We start from the raw sequence: 21401 nt of genomic DNA, 5'->3' as shown, positions 1-21401 counted from the left end.
AGGTGCCAACTGTTTGTTGGGGAGATAGACCGACACTCCCCCGTACGTATTTCCAGATGCTCACGTACGCAGGGCCATTATACATAACAATTAACTTTGAAAAGTTATATCTTAAAATATATATAACTTAGTTTCTATTTCAGATATCAATTTTGGGCTCAATTTCTATGTTAAGTTTCAGTTTTAGCTTACAATTTAGCTAAAAGTTTCAGTTTTTAGATTATTACTTGGTTGTAAAATTTTATATGATTTATATGATTTTTCGTATATCCATTTCTTTCTTATATTTTCATAAGGTATCGCTCCGCCTTTTTAGGAGGTATCTTATGAGACTTACTGGTTTCTTTTGGTGGTACTTAGCCCGTTTGGGCCTGCTACGTCGTGTGGCGGGTATTGAGGACGCAGGTAACGAGGCACGTGGCTAGAGAAGATATTCTAGATTTAGTTTACAGACTCTGTTGATTCATCCCAGCGGTAGCGGACCTTTTTCAGACTATTATTTATAACTTTTTTTACGTTTATTTTATTTTCGGGGGATACTCCCGTATGCTATATATTTTAAATTTTATTTTTCAAATTCTAGAGGCTCATGACTTGTTAGTGGGTTAGTATTAAAATATTTTTGGGTTTATTTTTTATTTATTATATTTTATCAGTCAACATACGAACTACAAATTGATTAGAATTAATATTTAAGCTTGTTAGTTTCTTTGCTATTGAACTTGAAGTTTGATACAAATAGTACAGAGTTCACTCAACAAGTGATAAGGGTTGAGTGCCAATCACGTCTCACCCCAGTTTGGGGCGTGACAAATTTCGAGGTGATTTAACTGGAAAAGTTATTAAAGATAATGACCATGATCGAATTGCTGCAATTAAGTTACTTTTGGTAGGATGGTTTTCCTGATTTAATAGGTAAACCTATAACTCATTGCCAATTGCTAAAGATTTCAGAGGAGTTAATATGTTCTTTCTGTTTTTTTGTCAATATGCTTTAAAGAAGGAAATGAAAAATTGCTTATCACTTACACGTTCTTTGTTGTGCTCATTATGTGTCTGATGATATGCTTTAAGAGTAAGACTGAAAAATTAGCAAGGTGCAAGTGATGGTCTATAAACAACAATGTCTTAGTTTAGTTATATGTTTCCCTCCAAAGTAGGATGAGGTGCAAATGAGTCAAAGTAGAATCTTACATTTTACTGAACTAGAATTTAGTGATAGAAATATATAAATGAAGAATGTTTTACTTTTACAGCTAAAGATTTCTATACTTTTATTGTCAGTAAACAATGCTTCTGTGTCAGCTTCTAATTTCATTAGTTAAATCTACTTTTATTTTTCATATGATTTCTTTTGCCATCCATGGATTTCTTTATTTGGATTCTGTCAGTTGTATTTCTCTAAGTTCTTTGGGGCTTGACCAGCAGGTACTATTTCTTCATATAATTTATGAAGTTACTTCTTGTATATTTTGTTTATGGTTGTTTTTAGGCAGTAATTTGATTTTCAATGGTAAAAGGTCTGTGCTACTTATACTGTTTTCAAAGTGTAGTCTACACCTAGTTAGTCAATTCCTTCTTAGACATAATGTTTAACTGCACATGCGTTCTTGAAATATCTTAATCGTTTCAACTCGCTACAGATTGATTGTTTCAAAAGCTCAACACTGCTCTGACTACAATCCCAATGTTAGTGTTGCAGACGGGTTCGAGGTCTTACACTGTGTACTGTGATGCATCACGTGTTGTCCTTGGCGCAATGTTGATGCAAGACGGTAGGGTAATTGTCTACTCATCTAGACAACTGAAGGTGCATGAGAAGAATTATCCTGTCCACGGCCTGGAATTAGCAGCTATTGTTCATGCCTTGAAGATTTGGCGGCATTATTTATACGGTGTCCCTTGTGAGGTCTATACCGACCACTGGAGTCTACAACATCTGTTCAAACAGAAGGATCTTAACTTGCTGCAGCGGAGATGGTTAGAATTGCTTAAGGGCTATGATATCACTATTCTATATCATCCCAGAAAGGCCAATATGGTGGACGATTCCTTGAGTCGAAAGGCGGAGAGCTTGGGCAGTAGAGCATATCTACTGGCAGCGGAGAGACTATTAGCATTAGATGTTCAGGCCTTGGCCAACAAGTTTGTTAGATTGGATGTTTCGGAGCTTAGTCAAGTTTTGGCTTGCATGGTTTCTAGGTCTTCTCTATATGATCATATCAGAGAGCGTCAGTATGAAGATCCCCATTTGCTTGTCTTTAAAGATACGGTACAGCACGGCGATGCCAAAGAGGTGTCTATCGTAGATGACGGTGTGTTGCGGATGCAAGGCCGATTATATGTGCCCAATGTTGATGGGTTACGTGAGTTGATTCTTCGGGAGACCCACAGTTTGCGCTACTCCATTCATCCGTGTGTTGCTAAGATGTATCAGGATTTGAAGTAGCATTATTGGTGGAGGAGAATGAAGAAAGACATAGTGGAGTATGTAGTTTGGTGCCTAAATTGTCAGTAGGTGAAGTATGAGCATTAGAGGCCAGGTGGGTTGCTTCAGAGACTTGATATTCCCGAGTTGAAATGGGAGCGAGTTACCATGGATTTCGTTGTTGGACTCCCATAGACTCGGAAGAGATTTGACGCAGTATGGGTGATTGTGGATAGGTTGACCAACTCGGCTCATTTTATTCCGGTGGTGACTACTTATTATTCAGAGCAGTTGGCTCGGGTTTATATTCGTGAGGTTGTCCGACTTCATGGCGTGACGGTATCCATCATCTCTGACCGGGGCACGCAGTTTACATCGCGATTCTGGAGAGCCGTACAATGTGAGTTAGGCTCACGGGTTGAGTTGTGTACAACATTCCACCCCCAGACGGGCGGAAAGTCCGAGTGCACCATTCAGATATTGGAGGACATGCTCCGTGCATGTGTTGTGGAGTTCGGGGGTTCTTGGAACCAGTTCTTGCCACTTACAGAGTTTGCCTACAGCAACAGCTACCAATAGAGTATTCAAATGGCTCCTTATGAGGACCTATATGGGAGACGATATTGGTTCGTTTGAGCCGGGAGAGGCAAAGTTATTAGGCACAAATTTTGTTCGAGATACCTTGGGGAAGGTCTAGTTGATCCAGGATCGGCTTCGTACAACCCAATATAGACAGAAGAGTTATGTTAATCGGAAGGTTCGCAATATTGCATTCATGGGTGGAGAGCGGGTCTTGCTCCGGGTTTCTCCCATGAAGGGTGTTATGTGGTTTGGGAAGAAGGGCAAGTTGAGCCGTATGTATATCAAACCTTTTGAGATTATTGAGAAGATTTATGAGGTGGCCTACAAGCTTGCATTGCCACCTAGTCTAGATGCAGTTCATCCGGTATTCCATGTTTTTATGCTCCGGAAGTATCACGGTGATCCGTCCCATGTGTTAGATTTCAGCTCATCCCAATTAGACAAGGATTTGTCTTATGTTGAGGAGCCAGTGGCCATCTTGGACATACAAGTCCGAAAGTTGAGGTCAAAGAGCATTGCTTCAATGAAGGGGTCAACCAGTTGACGAGGCGGCCTGGAAGACAGAGCATGATATACATATCCATTATCCTCATCTTTTCACCACTTCAGGTACATCTCTATACTTGTTCGAGGACAAACGTTTGTTTTAAGAGGGGGAGGATGTAACGACTCGGCCGATTGTTTTGAGTATTTTAGCCTCGTTCCCCTATTTATTGCCACCTCTATGATATATTATGATTTTGTGACTTGCTGGGTGGTTAGTTTTGGTTTTCGGGTGAGTTTCGGAGTAAAATGGGACACTTAGTCCCTAAGTTGGAGGCTTAATTTGAAAGAGTTAACTGGAGCTTAACTTTTGTGTAGACGACTCCGGAATGGAGTTTTGACGATTCTGATAGCTTCATATGGTGATTTTGGACTTAGGAGCGTGTTCGGATGTTGATATAGAGGCACATAGGTCGTTTTGGCTTGAATTGGCGAAAGTTAGAAAGTTGAAGGTTTAAAAGGTTGAGAAGTTTGACCGAGAGTTGACTTATTGATATCAGGGTCGGATTCCGATTCCGAAAGTTGGAATAGTTCTGTTGTGTCATTTATGACTTGTGTGCAAAATTTGAGGTCAATCGGAATTGTTTTGGCATGAATCGGCGTTAGGATGTTCATAGTTTCAATAGGTTTGAATTGGATTGCGATTCGTAAAATTGATGTTGTTGATATGATTTTAGGCCTCGAGTAGGTCCGTTATGTATTTTGAAACTTGTTGGTATATTTGGACGGGTCTCGGGGGCCCCGGATGTGAATCAGATTGAAATCGGGATAATTTTGGACTTAGTTATTTGCTGAAGGTACTGCTGTTCTGGTGTCACTCGCGGTGGGAATGGCTACAGGTGCGGACTCGCTGGTGCGAGGGAGGCATTGCAGGAGCGAAATACACCTGGGCTTGGCAGGAACCGCAGATGCTAGGGGTTGTCTACATCTGCGAGCCCGCATGTGCGGGAGTTTCGGTCGCAAAAGCGGAAATGGCCAGGTTGGTCTGGGGTCGTAAAAATGGACTTTGTCCGCAGGTGCGTGTACGTAGAAGCGATGTTGCCCGGAGAAGCGGGAGTGCAGGTGCGCTTTTTGGACCGCAGAAACAGAGACTGTTGGGCTTGAGTTGAAGCCGCACCTACGATGAATTTTCCGTAGGTGCGAAGCCGCAAAATCAGTTGTTGGTCCGCAAAAGCAAAAATTGTTGGACAGAAATAGTGAGTTCGAGGGTTTTTCATCCATTCTTCATCTTTTGACCTAGAAAGCTCGGTTTGTGGTGATATTTCTAGAAATTTTCAAGGAAATCATCAGGGTAAGTGATTCTAACTCGGATTTGACTATTATACATGAATCCATCGTTATTTTTATCATTTAATTAGCGATTTGAGTTAGAAAATTTGTGAAACTTCATAGACCGAATTTTGGGGATTTGAAAGGCGATTTGAGGTCGGATTTGAATAATTTTAATATGGTTGAATTTGTTATCGAATAAGTGTTTGGATTTTTTAAGTTTGGTCGGGTTCCGAGACACGAGCCTGGGGTTTACTTTTTGAGTTGACCTTTTGTTTCTCTTTAAGGATTGCAACTTTATTGTTCGGGATAGTTTCCTATGGTTTGTATTTATGGTATAAAGTTATTTTGGCTAGATTTGAGCCTTCGGAGTTGGATTATCGCGGAAAAGACTTACTAGCGGATTGAGTTAGCGTGTTTTGAGGTAAGTGTCTTGCCTAAATTTGTGTGGGGAATTACCCCTTAGGATTAATATTGTTTTCTGTTAATTATGGTATGTGAAAGCCGTGTACGCAAGGTGGCGAGTGAGTTCACGGGTTAAATGTGGTAATTGACCGATTTTAGCTATGTAAATTCTTTTTGTGCCTTTAATTGAGTTGTCATAATATGTTATATTTATTACATTAGTCTATCTTCACATGATTTACTTGACATTTGTTAATACTTGTCTTATATACTTACTTGCTAATTGCCTTTACATGCTTAGTGAAAGTTATTGTTCTCTCATTTCCTTGTTAAATACTTAATTGCCGAGTTACCTTATTTGAAGTTATTATTTCTTGGATTATCTTATTGTTGAATTTTGGTGTTGAAGTTATAAAGGTTGTGATTCACATTGAGGCAAATTGTAAATTGTTGAAATACCATTCTTGTTAAGATATTCACTTTCGGTTGCTATTGTTGAAACTCTTGTACACATTGTGGTTGAACCATGAGTTATTTATTGTGGAAATATTGTTATTGTTGATTTCTTTGGCAAGTTGTGGTATTGGGAACTTGAGGTGAGATTTGTGTTACGTTGTGATATTGATACGCATGTGGTGGTATAAGGATAGGGGTTGATACACATGCAGTGAGATAAAGTGGGCTTGATACGCGTGTTGCTAGTATGGGAACTACTTGAAACCACGCGGTGTGATAAGGTGGACTAAAACGCGGGTAGTTATTTTGGGAAAATAATTTTCAAAACTAAATGTAAGGCTCCCGCGGTAATATAAGGAAAGATTGTGATTTTATTGTGAAATAAGACTACGAGACAGTACCTCGATAGTGATTCTTGTTGATTCCTTTCATTTACATCACTTGTGTTTTGTTTACATCATTCCCTTGGCATTCATCCAAACAAGTTGTATACATACATATAACAACGAGAAATAACCCTTAATCTTAACAGTAGTAACTCTTAATTTTTGAGTCTTCAGTGAAGTTTTGTTATGCTGAATCGTGATGAACGTCATGAGGAGATTTCGTTCGTGGACTTTAGTAGATTATTATTCCTCGATCTTCGAGTAATCACTCGTTGGCAAGAGTGTATGTGGTATCCTAGTGACTGTTTATTTAAACACATAACTTTCCACACATAGTATCCCATCAATTATTTGACAATTTTCCATCTTTGTTTGTATTTGAAGGTTTTGTTATTTTTTAAATTTGGAAATTTCAGAAGGGATGAGCATGTGACGTTCTTGTATTTGAGCCACAATTCTAATATTCTTCTGATTTATTTCATTTTGTTTGTCTGTGTTTACATGAAAAATGAGTTAGTTCTTCGTTGTTTGGAAGTTTGTGTGTTTGCTTCACTGAACTTAGTTACTTATCTGGCGGATTACACACGAATACACAATTACACACTCTCTCCTTCTCTCTGTCTTTGTATAGACAATTATATCTATGCAAATACATATATTCTTTTTTATGGTTGTACTTAGATATGATTTGCTAATTCTAAACATGTTTGAAGCTAATGATTCACCAACTCCACTCTGAAGGACAATACACAGACTATAATTAATACTTGACAAAGAAATTCTTATTTCATATTCTACAAATGTGCAATAGGTACAAAATGCTTTTATGTTCTTCCAGATTCTGCATTTAGTTTGTTTTGGTTATTTTAAGGCACTAAATAATTTTACTTTATTTGGGTTCTGCATTTAATCTGGTTTGTCGTTTGTTACGACAGATTAACTCCTGTCATTTATTGTTTATCATAGCTCACTTGCTAGAGAGTTGTTTTAGTTAGATATGTCCTCTTTCATGTCTGGTTACATTGTGAGTTCTTTCTATTGTTTTCGCTGCATTCAGTTTCAAGTTTCTCAGATTATCCATTGGTCTTCTTCTGGTTTTCTTATATATCTCTATTTTCGTCCTCTTATTTAAACTAGCCTATTCTTGTCACTGTCAGTTAGCGCTCCATGTGTTTAGGGTAGCCTTGCTATTGAATTAGTATAGCAAACATATATTGGGTTACACTGATGTTTGTATTTATGTATTTGAGTTAGTATGTAAAATCATGCATCAGTTACCACTGATGGACTGAATGGCTATTTAGAGTTTGTTTTTTTCAAAACTATATAGCAGAGTAACATAGAGATATTACTTTCATACAAGTATATGCATATATTCTCTGACGATTGAAGTTCTGTGAAATTTAGGGTGTCACGATCCAAAATCTGCTATAGGTCATGATGACGCCTAATGCCGCAGTCAGGCAAGCCAACAGTGATTAATCAACTTAGTTATCCATTTTATTATTTTCGAAATCATGAATCCCCTTAAATAAGTAGAGTAAAACCTGGTACTCGTAGAAAAATCCTTAATTTTATTTTCCAATCTCCGTGTAAAATATAAATTACAAGATGAAATGGTAATAATTACGCGAACTACAATAATAAACATTCAGTAGGAACCCCCAAAATCTGGTGTCACAACTGCATGAGCATCTACCACGAAATATAATAAAATACAATATCTGTCTGGAATACAAGTTAGACAGGAGAATGTAAAATAACTCTGATGGAGACTCTGTATGCTACGGATCGTAACATAGAATGCAGCTCACCATAAAATCCCGCAATAGCCGCGCCTCTATGCCCAAAAAGACCACTAGGAATATATATATATATATACCTGCGCAAAAAGTGCAGTAAGTGTAGCATGAGTACGTAAATCAACGCGTACCTAGTAAGTATCTAGCCCGGAGAAGTAGTGACGAAGGGTCGACATCGACACTTACTAGTGGTCCAATAAATCGAGTACAACCGAAAGTAAATAAGTATAAGGCATGGTAAAAACATTGTAAACAAAGTAAAGCACGTGGTACGATCCTCCTCTAAACAGTAAACGCAAGCCCTCAATTATCGGTTACCTCCTCAACCGGAGTATATGTGAAAAATGATCCCCACCAAATAGATCGTCACAACTCCAATCAGAAAAACTCACGGATACGATGGCTTTTTGCCATATATTACGCATGACGCTGCCGGAGAGAACGGCACGATCCCATAAGAGTATTTATAGAAATGCTGAGGCGTACGACCCGATACCATAATAATGTGTGCACTGCCGAGTGTCGAACGACACGAACAATAGATGCATCTATTATATTACTGAGGCGAACGGCCCGCTCCCATGAGAATATGATACTTTAACAGGTCTTTGACCCCACTCACGAAGATACGTGTGAGTTATGAAATGTAAAGAAGCTTTTCAATGAAAACGCACAACGCGCGAGAATTTCGTAAGAAAACACAAATTATTCTGCGGATTATCAAGTAGATCGTCACATCTCTACAATAGCGAGTCTATCACCCGAACATTATAGCATGGCGTGCACCTAAGTCTACCCGAACATAATCAGGAATTCTAGCATACACACGGACACCCATCACCTCGTACGTGTGTAGCTCCCACAACATGTAGCACATAAGAATATAACACCTACAGTGTAAATTCCCCCTCACAACGATAGACATGAGACTTACCTCGTTCCGAAGTTAAATAGTCGACTCAAATGCCTCTCTAACACCTAAATCCGATGCCCATCAATCCGAAACTGATCAAACAACATGAAAACTAATAAAAATATACTCTAATACTCATAATTAATCATTTATAACAATTCTAAACTCCGTCCAAAAAGTCAACAAAGTCAACCCTAGGCCCACGCCTCGGAATCCAACAAATTTTACAAAAATCCGAACACCCTTTCCACAACGAGTCCAACCATACCAAAATTACTCAATTCCGATATCAAATCACCACTCAAATCCCCAAATCTTACTTTCAAATCCCTAGCTCAAAATTCTCCAAATTCTACCTTAGAAACACATATTCTAGGGGGGAAATTCTATGCGTATTCAATATTAATAGATAAAAATGACCAAATGTGACTTACCTCAAGAAATCTCGTGAAATCCCTCTCAAAAATCACCTCCAACCGAGATTGCAAAGTCCAAAAATGAAGAAATATTGGAACCCTTCAAATTAATACACTGGCTTGGTATTTCGCACCTGAGGTTCACTTAACCGCTTCTGCGGCCTCGCATGTGTGGCCAAATCTCCGCTTCTGCGATTTCCCGCTGAAGCCCCCTGCCTCCACTTATGCGGACCAGACTCCGCTTCTGCGGAGTCGCACCTGTGACCTGGGCTCCACTTCTGCAGAAACGACGACCTCACGCCCTTTCGTACATGTGCATCTCTTTCCCGCATCTGCGATCTCGCAAGTGCGGCCAAAACCTCGCGCCTGCGAATCCCCTCTGCCCAGCACAACTCCGCACCTGTGATGCCAAACACGCCTCTGCGGTCTCTGATGACGTCCAAATTCACTACTAAAAGGTAAATGGACACGGTCGCATGCAATATAATTTACCCAACTATGAGTCAGGGTCGAATCTCATAGAGAATAATATGTAGGCAATTAGGCGTGTAAGAGAACTATCACTTATTATGCTAAGCCAACCACTTAGAAAGGTTTTGAGATAATATTTATAACTAATTGTGAAAATGTAAACTAACATGGAAAGCAAGTAAAATGATCAATGGCTACAAGTATGGATGCATTGGGAATTACACTCAAGTAACAATCCAATATATTCATGATTTTACAATTATGAGTGAGTTTATATTAATTAGCCTCGGTAATAATTCTATATTAGCTTCTTCCGAAGACTAACAAGACTTCCTAATTAAATTATCCCTAAAACAATTACGAGATTAAGCACACCCGAATATGGCTATAAGTAGCTCAATCCTATCCCTAGGTAGAATCTATAAAGTGAGGGTTAACGCCTCAACTTTTTGTTAATTAATCTTTCCCAATTCCAAATTATTTTTCTCAAAATTAATTCGAAGTGAATGGGCGGGTCATAGGATTAGCTAATCCCTTTGAAAATATTTAATAACAAAAATAATTAAAGACACAATAACTCACTTCATAATAAATAAAAATCGTTCAATACATAAGCACAACAAGGTGTTTAATCCACACTTTAAATATGAATATTCTCATAAACAAGATTTAAGTATTGAAAAATACTACACACTTAGATTATCAATACAAAGCAAGAAAATGAATAATTGAACATAAATGGGTAAGAAATTCTCAACCAAAAGCTCCAAATCTTCAAGACCCAAGTGTGTGTGCAAGAACCCTAGCTCCAAAAATGCCAAAAAGACTGACAAAAGCTACCCCTAGATGCCAAAGATGTGTTTTTAATAATTTAGGTCGTGTATTTGTGGGTTTCGAATGAAGAAAATATGAAATGCCACGTCTGCCCAGAGCTGGAGGTCGTTGACCGCACCTATAGAAGAATCATCGCAGGTGCGGATGCCAGCTCGCACAAGCGACATTTTGGTGGAAAATATTAAATCCACAGAAGCGGACTCCATGCGTAGAAACGCAATCGCAGATGCCAACATAGGACACAGAAGCGGTTCTCCACTCGCAGGTGCGAGTTCTGCCTCGCATGCCTTATTCTGCAGATACGGACCATTTCTCGCAGATGCGGATGGTTCTTCGCAAATGCGATTCCACTGGAGATTTTTGCACTTCTTTCTATATTTTTGCATGAATCCACTTCATTTACCTGAAAATCTAGCAATACACACCAAAAATTACCTCATTTTATAATTAAAGGTCAAAAAAATTAAAGAAAAAAGACTAAGATAAATGGTTAAATCACTATTCATCAACACCCCCAACTTAAAGCTTTTGTTTGTCCTTAAGCAAATCAAAACCAAATAGTCAATGAGGCTCTAACATTTAATAATTAGGCTCAAACATGTGAACTTCAACCAAATAACTCCCTTATTTAAAACAATCTCAAGAATGCAATGGAGTTTCAAAATATTCAAGTGACAACAACCAAACCTCAAGAAGTGACTCAAAAGCATTAGTCTACTACAAATGCTCAAATTACTCAATTCGGAATATATAAATATCCCCAATCCATCATAATCCATGTGCCATCACAAGAAAGAAAGTCCCAAAATTATCATATTTATAATAACAACACAATGGACAAATGCACAAAGACACTCACACTCAACAAAGAATTTCAAGTGTTACAAAATATCATGTCATGAGCTTTCCCTTATTTTAATTTGACGCTTATTCAAGAACATTCGGTTAGAGATCCCATAATGACTTTTTAATGTTGTAATGTAGGCTTAGGGAAGGGTACGATACACATTTGGGATACAAGTGACTACACCCTCCTTGAACACTACTCACATTTATCTTTCGTTTTGCACTTTGCTTCTTTTTAAACCACATAGTCCTTATTGATATCTAGTTACCAACATAGACCCACCTTAAGTATCTCTCTAATTTTCTCAAGACTCCATTTTTTTAATATAAATATACACATATATTTTCTTTTCTTTGCTATTGGAGTTTGAGTAACTTTATCTAACACAACTTTGAGGTATTTGCTTCTACACACAATGAACATCTTCACCATTTCCCAATTAATACCAACACCCCCAACTTAAGCTTTTAGCCTCATTCTCAATATTCAAGGAGGGACGGGTTCAAAAGAGGGAATTATTTCACAAAAAAAGTAGAGGTTTGTCATGAGGTAGCCAAAGAAAAGGTTAAAGGCTCAAATGGAGTAAACGAGTGATAATATTTATGCAATGGTAGGCTCTAAAGGTTAAAGAGACTTTTTCAAAGATCACAAAGAATGCCTAAGGTCATCCCTTTAACCAAACATAATTAACACTAGCATTAAAAGACCAACCGGGCAAGTTCTAGATCATAAAATTAAACACAAGAATTTTTTTTAACAAAAACTAATACACATGGCACATGAACTAATCAAGACGGATTCACTTCTTAATAAGACTAATTAGAGCAATATCATGCCAACTAGTAGGCAAAGAGTCACAAAATGAACTAGAAAGTTATCACAAAAATTATTCTTCCCCATTCAACTTACTTTTTAAACTTACAACTAAATTTTGGAGGAGTATTCTTAATTCACACATCACATACAAGAGACTAATTTTATTCGTACCAAACAATCCAAAAGTCTCCACATACCAAAACAAGACTAATTCCCTTAAGAAAGTTTTCACGCTATCCATCATAAGGAAAACGTCACCCGGTTCGACACAAAAATATTCATCAGGAAAGAACCGTAGCATAAAGAAAACACAAGAAAATTTATTGAAAACTATATTACTATTAAAGAGATAAAAATAATATAAACTAAAAACTACTAAAGAAATAGAATAAAAACTAAAGGGATACAAGTAAATAACTAGAAACTACTAAAGAAAATAAATAAGTAAAAAGAAAAATAAAATAGAATAATAAAAGCGACTAATACTAAAGAAACAAAAATAACATAAACTAAAAACTACTAAAGAAAATAAATAAATAACAAAAATAAAATAGAATAACAAAAGCAACCAATCCACAATTATATTATCAATCACTAACTACGCCCTGCAAAGGCACATGATAAACAATAGTAGAACAAGCCCGGCAAAGGCACACAATATCCATACAAAAACATAAGCCCGGCAAGGGCACAAGTTAAGCATCAATGTAAAAATAAAGTATATTCCCTAAATCCATCCCCAACTAAAAATACTGCAGTGTCCTCACTGCATAATTTTACGATAAAACAAGAGTAGTTTGAGGGTCTCCCTGAGGTCTGCATCAGACTAGCAGACTGTGGGAAATAGCTAATCACTGCCGTGTGGAGCTTTTGGCCTCATCATCATCGGTAGCATCAGTATCAGCATCAACAACACTCGACAAGAAAGAATACTCTTCACTATCATCTTTGTCCTCGACCGGTATTTTCCTGTTCGGTTGCCCCCATTTGAAGGCGACCTTGATGCATCTCCACATCTTTATCATGAACTTGTTATTGTTCTTATTTTTCTCTTTCTCCTTGTGGAAGTCTACCTGAAGATCTACATGTGCCTTGACCATGTTGCCATAGGCTGCCTCGAGCCTGCTAACAGAAGCTGCCAACTTCTCCTGCGACTCTGCTTGCTTCTTCTTGTTCTCCAGGTAGATCTTCATTTCTTCCCTGGTAAAATACTCAGGCGTAGGCTGGGAGTGTGAGGGCCCACTAGGTAGCTGTGACACTAAGTCACGAATAGAGACAAGCTGTGAGTTCAACATCTCAAATGGTCCCTCGGGTTGGGCTGCGTGTGAGGAGGACTCTGGCCCGGCAGTAGTGGTGCCTTTCCTCTTCTTACTCTTTACTACACTACCCTCGACCATTACTCTCAACGGATGAAAGGGTTTATCGGCTGGTAGCCAAAGATCGGTGCTACGCACCTCAACATCTGCCTGTCGGCACAACTCTGTAATTAGTGAAGGGAACATCAAGCCCGAGTTGTCGTCTAGCAAATACTCTTTCAGCCCTTGAAGGATATAATGGTCGACATTCACATGAATGTCGTCTAGTATGCATGCAATCATCAGGGCTCTGCCATATGAAACATCCGAAACATCTCCACACGGTGATACTCTGTTGCAGATTATGTAAATCCACATTTTGGCCTCAGCTGTGAAGTCGATGGACTTCAAACCCTTTCTCTTGTTTGCCCACTTTGCTCTCTTGTCTGCTGGATAAAGTTTAGAAACTAGCCAATCTATGTTTGAGCAATGATCTTTTCTCGTAGCGGCTCAAGTGGATGGTCAAGAAGCCCTAGAATATTGTTGATTTGTTCAGTTCCAAACCTTACTGTTTTGCCTCTGATGGTGAGTTGTGGGTCGTTGAAATTTGTACGCTTAAGGTTTGCATAAAACTCATGAACCCACTCCTCATTGGCCTTACACGGAGTAGGCATGAAACAAGACCAGCCGGTGGTCTGTAGACGGCCATAAAAGTCTGGAAGTAATTTGGTCAATTTATCCTTAGATATTCCCTTTTCAAGTACGACCTTCTTTGTAAGAAAGTTGTCATAATATTGGCGATGACAATCAGCAGAATGAATCGTTCAATGTCGAAATGTTCCGCCTCATCTTCTTCCTCAATTTCATGATGAAACGCCGCATTTTCATTTGTGTTTTGTTCTATTTTTGAAGCTTAAAGTACCTGTAAAATCAAAACCAAGTTATAATCATGTTAAGCAATTCAAAACAATGCAATTAGACCAAAGAATCAAGCCAAACGGGCCCAGCAAGCCAAAATTGCATAGCTACTGGTTTTGCACAAAATACCCAGTTACCGTACCTGCGAAAAAAGGCTCGCAGGTGTGGTTCTGCGGAAATTCTGTCACTTCTGCGAAAAGTGACTACTGACCAAAAAATCGCACCTGCGGAAAAGGCATTGCAGGTGAGAGGCCGCATCTGCGGCACTTTTCCACTTCTGCGGTGTTCATCATGGGTTTCAAAAAAAAAACCAAAAACTGCCTAATTATTTTACTTCCTCAAAATAAAGTTCATTTTCTTCCTCGAAACTGGACTTCTCTTGAGCTCTTTCCACACTATCAACCAATATTTTTATTTGAGCTTCCAAAGTGCGGATATCCCCAATACAGCTTGTGAAAAATCCTTCCAGAATCGCCCAAAACCGAGCTCCAATATTAAAAAATAAAGAAAATGACCAAATCCCCAAATATATGTTCTATCCAGGTTTTCTCGCATTTGTGGACATACTTATCGCATATGTGATCTCGCTTTTGTGAGCCAAATCGTCGCATTTGCGGCCTTCACTGACCTGTTCAGTTTGCGCACCTGCGAGATATTTTTCGCATATGCGATATCGCGAAAACGAGCACAACTCCGTAGAAGCAGACGACCACATTGAGCTTCATTTTCGCATATGCGATCAATCTTCCGTAGACGCGACCTCACACTTGCGGTCCCCAATCCGCAAAAGCGAATAAACAAGGCTCGCATCACTTCGCAGAAGCGACCAGCTTCACGCAGCAACGATCACGCACCTGCGCACCAAAATTCGCAGGTACGACACACCAGAACCAGCAACCCAGAAATTCACCAAGTCCAAATTTTGAACCGTTAACCATCGGAAAATCACCCGAGCGACTTGGGACCTCGTCCGAATATGCCAACAAGTTTTATAACATAAGACGGACCTACTCGAGGTCTCAAATAGCATCAAACAACATCGAAATTATAAATTGAACCTCGAATCGAACTTATGAATTTTCAAACTTTTCAATTTACAAAACTCGTATCGAAACGCATCAAATCAATCCGGAATGACTTTAAATTTGGCACACTAGTCATAAAAGACATAATGGAGTTGTTCCAATTTCCGGAATCAAAATCTGAACCCTTATCAATCGAGTCAACTCTCGGTCAAACTTATGAATATTTCAAAATTTAACTTTCTAATTTTTTTGCCAAAATGCGTTGAATTGTCCTACGAACCTCCAAATCCAAATCCAGACATACGCCTAAGTTCGAAATCACCATACGAAACTATTGAAATCATCAAAACTTTCATTCCGGAGTCGTTTCGCTCAAAAGTCAAAATTTCAGTCAATTCTTTTCATTTAAACTTCAAAAACAAGAATTGTTCTTTCGATTTAATTCTGAACCTTTCGAAAACCAAACACGACCGCACACGCAAGTCATAATACATATTACAAAATTGCTCGGGATCTTAAGTCGCTGAACGGGACGCTAATTTTTAAAACGACAAGTCGGGTTGTTACATTATGGTTCCAATTTACTTGTTTTATTAGTATTGGCTTGCTATGTCACATTGCATGTTGTTCATTTTTTAGTTACAATTGATAGATTAGTTTTGTCAAATATTTGAATAATGTTATGACATTATATTTATAAATATTAATTTATTTTATCAAACATGCATTCTATGATATTCTTACAAACCATATATTTTTAGTTTTTATAATTTATTAAACTGAATATTATTAATTTTAAAAAAATATATCAATTATTTTTGCAATATTAGTTATAAACATATGATTACTAATTAATGTATATTCAAGAAAATATGCATCTTAAATACCAAATCAATTATCATTTATAATCATAAAAATTATTTATATGCATGTATTTATTATATTAAATTTTAAGTTTTGATAATTATTTCATACAAAATTTAATCTAACTGTGTAATTACACTTGTGCAACCAAATAATACGCTTGTAATTACACTGTAATTACATTATAACAAACAAACAGATCATTGTAAATACTATATTGTGTAATTACTAGGATATGTAATTACACCAATTTCAATTACTGAGTAGCTTTCAAAACAGACCCTTAACTAATTCACCCGCATTAATATGCTTTCACTTTCTTTTTCCATAAGTCTTTTTTCCCTTTTCTATTTTAATTTACTGAAGTAACAAATACTTCCACTTCTTTCTTCTTCCCACCCTCCTATATATATCCAACATCTCATTTTTCTTTTTCTTTTTCCCCCTTCTCAGACATTTTAATCTTTCTTTTCTTATCTTTTCTATTTCTTTTCTTCACATTTTGATCTCTCTTCCATTTGTTCCCATCCATTTTCGCAATTCACGTGCATTCAATCAAGTAGGACCCCTTTCAGTTTCGTGGCGCTCTCATCTTTTCAGCTTAATATAAAACCAACCACGCTCCATCTACATTGCCCTCCTTTCAGTTTTGTCTCTCACAACTCTCATTCAACAATAATGGCGGTGGCGACAGCTCCATCTCCCTCTTCTTCCGCTTTCTCCAAAACTCTATCGTCCTCCTCCAAATCCTCCACCCTCCTCCCTAGATCCACCTTCCCTTCCCCCCACCACCCCTCCACCTCACCCCCACCCACATTCATAGCCAACGTCGTTGTTTCACCATCTCCAATGTCATTTCCACTACCCAAAAAGTTTCCGAGACCCAAAAACCCGAAACTTTCTTTTCCCGTTTTGCCCCTGACGAACCCAGAAAGGGTTCTGACGTTCTTGTGGAGGCCCTCGAAAGAGAAGGGGTTACGGATGTTTTTGCGTACCCAGGCGGCTCTTCCATGGAGATTCACCAAGCTTTGACGCGCTCAAGCATCATCCGCAACATGTTGCCACGTCACGAGCAGGGCGGTGTCTTCGCCGCTGAGAGTTACGCATGCGTTGCCGGTCTCCCCGGCGTTTGCATTGCCACCTCCGGCCCCGACGCCACCAATCTCGTCAGTGGCCTCGCGGACGCCCTACTGGATAGTGTCCCCATTGTTGCTATAACCGATCAAGTACCACGTAGGATGATCGGTATTGATGCTTTTCAGGAAACTCCAATTGTTGAGGTAACTAAATCGATTACCAAGCATAATTATCTCGTTATGGACGTAGAGGATATTCCTAGGGTTGTACGTGAAGCTTTTTTCCTTGCGAGATTGGGCTGACCTTATTGTTTTGATTGATGTACCTAAGGATATTCAGTAACAATTGGTGATACCTGACTGGGATCAGTCAATGAGGTTGCCTGGCTACATGTCTAGGTTGCCTAAATTGCCCAATGAGATGCTTTTAGAACAAATTATTAGGCTTATTTCTGAGTCAAAGAAGCATGTTCTGTATGTGGGGGGTGGGTGTTCGCAATCGAGTGAGGAATTGAGACGATTCGTAGAGCTCACGGGTATCCCCGTGGCAAGTACTTTGATGGGTCTTGGAGCTTTTCCAACTGGGGATGAGCTTTCCCTTTCAATGTTGGGTATGCATTGTACTGTTTATGCTAATTATATTGTGGACAGTAGTGATTTGTTGCTCGCATTTGGGGTGAGGTTTGATGATAGAGTTACTGGAAAGTTAGAAGCTTTTGCTAGCCGAGCGAAAATTGTTCACATTGATATTGATTCAGTTGAGATTGGAAAGAACAAGCAGCCTCATGTTTCCATTTGTGCGGATATCAAGTTGGCGTTACAGGGTTTGAATTCGATATTGGAAAGTAAGGAAGGTAAACTGAAGTTGGATTTTTCTGCTTGGGGACAGGAGTTGACGGAGCAGAAAGTGAAGTACCCGTTGAATTTTAAAACTTTTGGTGATGTTATTCCTCCGCAATATGCTATCCAGGTTCTAGATGAGTTAACTAATGGGAATGATATTATAAGTACTGGTGTTGGGCAGCACCAGATGTGGGCTGCTCAATATTATAAGTACAGAAAGCCACGTCAATGGTTAACATCTGGTGGATTAGGAGCGATGGGATTTGGTTTGCCCGCTGTTATTGGTGCGGCTGTTGGAAGACCAGATGAAGTTGTGGTTGACATTGATGGCGATGGCAGTTTCATCATGAATGTGCAGGAGCTAGGTTCTATAAGGCTAACAGAGCACACACATACCTGGGGAATCCTTCTAATGAGGCGGAGATCTTTCCTAATATGTTGAAATTTGCAGAGGCTTGTCGCATACCTGCTGCGAGAGTGACACACAGGGATGATCTTAGAGCGGCTATTCAAAAGATGTTAGACACTCCTAAGCCATACCTGTTGGATGTGATTGTACCTCATCAGGAACATGTTCTACCTATGATTCCCAGTGGCAGGGCTTTCAAAGGTGTGATCATAGAGGGTGATAGGAGAAGTTCGTATTGACTTTGAGATGCTACAGAGCTAGTTCTAGGCCTTGTATTATCTAAAATAAACTTCTACTAAGCCAAAAATGTTCTGTCTATTAGTTTGTTACAGTATTAGTTTTTGCCGTGGCTTTGCCCATTGTCAGTGTTGTACTATTAAGTAGTTGATATTTATGTTTGCTTTAAGTTTTGCATCATCTCGATTTGGCTTTGAATGAGAAGGATTTCAGCAATATTTCATTCTCTATTTGCAACGGTGTCACACTGTTTTTCCAATTAAAGTGACACTATTCGAAATGAGATTATTTATTTAATTAGAGTCGTCACTTGGAATAATTGTTATGGTGTTCCAAGTCACCAGTTTATTTAAAATTCCAAATCGAAGAAATTGACTCTATTTTATGGTCCGTGAAATACAGAAGACCGGGTAAGAAATTTTGTTAATCCGAGAGAAATTGTGAGGCACTCTCGAGTTCCGTGGTTTTAGCATAGTCGCTCAACAATTAATAATTGGCCTAATTATCTGATTTATTACATGTTTAAAACCTTTTATTCGTTAATGCTTTTATATCGCTTTTAATTATTTATTTACACGCTTTTAGTATTTATGAAATTTATTTGAACAAGTCGCGATGTCGCGCACTGGTCGTTTTGGTATACTGCAAGCCGCGTCACGTGAAACGCACCCGCAATTTACAACATGTTTATTATTATTATATTTGAAGTTATGGTCAAATCGCGTAAAACGCGCATTTGAAATTGTGGTTACGTATCATGATTATGTCACGCTAACCGTACTCATAGATACGATGATTTTATTCATCGCGGCTAAAACAAGCTACGAATGTGAGTTGTTCCCTAAACTACTTTGAGATTTATTGCGAGGCCACGTGAGTTATGGATACTTGTTGTGGAGAAAAATGGGTAGAGTTGCTGGAATTTTTAGAAGAAGAAATTGGTATTATTCTTTTGTTTTTGGCTACTGGATGTAGATCTTAGGAGAAGAAAGAAGAAAATCACTTTTCCTCGTGGTTTCCATGGCTAACAGGAGAGCATATTGGGGCTGACTCCTGGTGAAGAAGAAAACCGGTGCCCCCCTTGTTTTGGCTCTTCTTTTTAGCTCTCTTCCGTCTCTTCCTCTCTCTCTTTTTCTCTCTCCCCTTTCACGTTCCCCCTTCCGTCTTTTCCCCAAATTTGTTTTTTCTCCCCCCAATTATGTGATGAGTGTGCTTATATAGCTGATTGAGGGACTTAGCTTCGAGAATAAGTTGTTTTCGGGGGTGAAATTTTCCCAGAACCTTATTGAGATAGTGTGCTGGTGAGTTTTTTTAGGGAGAGCATGTGAGTTTGTTACAAAATATATGAAAAAATTTTGTTATGTGATATTTTTGAATTGGTTCTTTTTTTTTTTTTTTTATTAAAGATAATCTAAAATTAAAAATATTACACTAATATTTAAACTAGAAAAATATAATAAATTACTAAGAAAAAGTTATAAAATTACTAGTGGTACAAATTAGAAGAAAATATTGTTTATTTTTTTTTTTGAATTTTCTTTTCCTTTGCAAATGAAACACAACTAATATCTAAAATGTGACTCTTTTTGTGGTTTTGATTTTATCAAATAAAATTATAAAAGGTGAAACAAAAGCTAAAATCAAAATTAAACTTAAAAATTATTTAAATCTTTAAAAAAATGGTGAAAAATTTAAATATGATCAAAAATTAGGTGCTCATACTCGATATCGGGAGCTCTATGTAGTAAGTCTAGAGATTAATTTCTAATGGAGTAGTTTAGTGCGATAAAGTTAGCTTGTTCCACATTTTTATTTCGTAAGCTCGGTCAGATTGGAACTTCCTCTTTAGGTTGGATGTAATCCCTATTTGGGCTTTCTCTTAATTTCATTATTGAAATTGTTGGAAATTGTTGGCTTTTAATCTGAGCTAGTTGATTTGCAGTTGAAATACCAAGGAATATGGTCTTGTTTGTAGATTTTGCCTATCCATTTCCACTAGGGTGATAGGGCGTTGACAAGATCTTTTTGATCCAATGGTCCTCGAAAAATTTGTCTACTTTGTTGCCGATGAACTGCTTACCGTTATCGCACACTATCTCGGCCGGTATTCCGAACCGGCATATTATGTGGTCCCAAATGAAGTCGCCAACTTCTTTTTTCCGGACCTTCTCGAACGCTTGAGCTTCGACCCACTTAGAAAAATAATCGGTTATAAACAATATGAATTGAGCCTTACCGGGCGCCCACGGCAGGGGACCGACTATGTCCATTCCCCACTTCATGAACGACCAAGGTGATAAGACCGAATGTAGTAGCTCTCCGGGTTGATGTATCATTGGTGGATGCCTCTAACAACCGTCACATCTACATACAAAGTCCTTTGCATCTTTCTACATGTCGATCCAGTAATAGCCGGCTTTGATAATCTTACGAACCAAAGATTCTGCCCTCGAATGATTTCCGCAGGTGCCTTCGTGAACTTCCCTCAAAACATATTTGGTGTCTCCTGACCCCAAGCATATGGCGAGTGGGCCATCGAACGTTATTCTGAATAGAGTACCTTCGA

The 21401-nt window shown here is 38.4% G+C and overlaps 1 pseudogene; it reads left to right on the top strand.

Moving 5' to 3' along the window:
- Positions 1 to 16906: 16906 nt before the first annotated feature.
- On the top strand, positions 16907 to 19015 carry LOC104120287 (acetolactate synthase 2, chloroplastic-like; annotated as a pseudogene).
- The last annotated feature ends 2386 nt before the right edge of the window (positions 19016 to 21401 follow it).

This window comes from Nicotiana tomentosiformis, chromosome 6, assembly GCF_000390325.3.
Source record: "Nicotiana tomentosiformis chromosome 6, ASM39032v3, whole genome shotgun sequence".
Lineage (NCBI taxonomy): Eukaryota > Viridiplantae > Streptophyta > Magnoliopsida > Solanales > Solanaceae > Nicotiana > Nicotiana tomentosiformis.
The sequence above is the reverse complement of the archived record's forward strand: the minus strand, read 5'-3'. Positions and strand labels throughout refer to the sequence as shown.